Consider the following 1,507-nt stretch of genomic DNA (forward strand, 5'->3'; position numbering starts at 1 on the left):
CTCAACCACCCCCCCCCCCCCACCCCTACTTCCCAGGCAGCCACTGATCTGCTTTTTGTCGCTTTAGATTAGTTGGCATTTTCTAGCATGTTGTATACGCCGACTGAGACCGGGTATGTTCTTTTTTTGAATCTTGCTTCTTTCACTCAGCCTATGACTTTGGAATTCATGCATGTTGTTTGTATCCCAGCTCATTCTCTTTTATTGCTGGTGTTGGATGTCCGTGAATACTGGGCGATTGTAGATCTACTGCAATTTGTTTATCTACTCACCTTTTGAACATTGGATTGATTCCAGTTTTATTACAAGGAGAGCTGCTGTGAACATTTGCACACAAGTCTTTGTACGGACCTGTGCTTTTATTTGTCTTGGATAATGCCCGCGAGNCTGGGGGGCGCCTGGGGGGCTCACTCAGTGTGGTGTCTGACTTTGGCTCAGGTCATGATCTCACAGTTCACGAGTTTGAGTCCAGCGTCGGGCTCTGTGCCGACAGCTCGGAGCCTGGAGACTGCTTTGGATGCCGTGTCTTCCTCTCTCTCTGCCCCTCCCTTGCTCGTGCTCTGTCTCTCTCTCTCTCTCTTTCAAAAATAAATGAACAAAAAAAATTAATAAAAAACAAAAAAAGCCGCCAACTTGGTTTCCAAGTGGTTATACTTTTTTATATCTCTACCAGCAACGCACAAGGCTTCCAGTACCTCCATATTTTTGCTGTAACCTGTTACATATTAATAAGAGTGTCACCAAGTCACAATGGACTTGGTATAATTGTCATAATAAAGAGAAAGCTTTTATTTTGCATAGGAGTCTATTTACATGTGTGTTTGAGGCAAGTAGTAATATTGCTCTAACAAATGTTATCTGCTTTTTTTTTCTTAGGGAGAGAGAGAGTAAGAGAGAGAGAGAGGGAAAATCTTAAGCAGGCGTTATGCTCAGCATGGAGCCGGATGCAGGGTTCGATCCCAGGACCCTGGGATCATGACCTGAGCCAGAATCAAGAGTCAGATGCTCAATGAACTGAGCTACCCAGGTGTTCCATGNAAAATCATATCCAGGGGCGCCTGGCTGGCTCAGCTGGTAAAGCATGTGACTCTTGGTCTTGGGGTGGTGAGTTCGAGCCCCACGTTGGGCATGGAGATTACTTAAGCCAAATAAATTTTAAAAAAATACTGTCCCACTGAAAAGAAAGAAGATAATAAAGTTCTAGGATGGAAAATGAAAAAAAAAAATTTTAAAAATTAAAAAAAATTTTTTAAATGTTTTATTTATTTCTGAGAGAGAGAGAGATAGCGTGAGCAGGAGAGGGTCAGAGAGAGAGGGAGATACAGAATCTGAAGCAGACTCCAGGCTCCGAGCTGGCTGTCAGCACAGAGCCCGACGCGGGGCTCTAACCCAGGAACCGTGAGATCATGACCTGAGCCGAAGTCAGACGCTCAACTGACTGAGCCACCCAGGCGCCCCAAGAGGGAAGGTATATTAACACCTATTAGGAATAATTATTGTAAACTTC

This window comes from Crocuta crocuta, unplaced genomic scaffold, assembly GCF_008692635.1.
Source record: "Crocuta crocuta isolate KB4526 unplaced genomic scaffold, BGI_CrCroc_1.0 scaffold467, whole genome shotgun sequence".
NCBI lineage: Eukaryota > Metazoa > Chordata > Mammalia > Carnivora > Hyaenidae > Crocuta > Crocuta crocuta.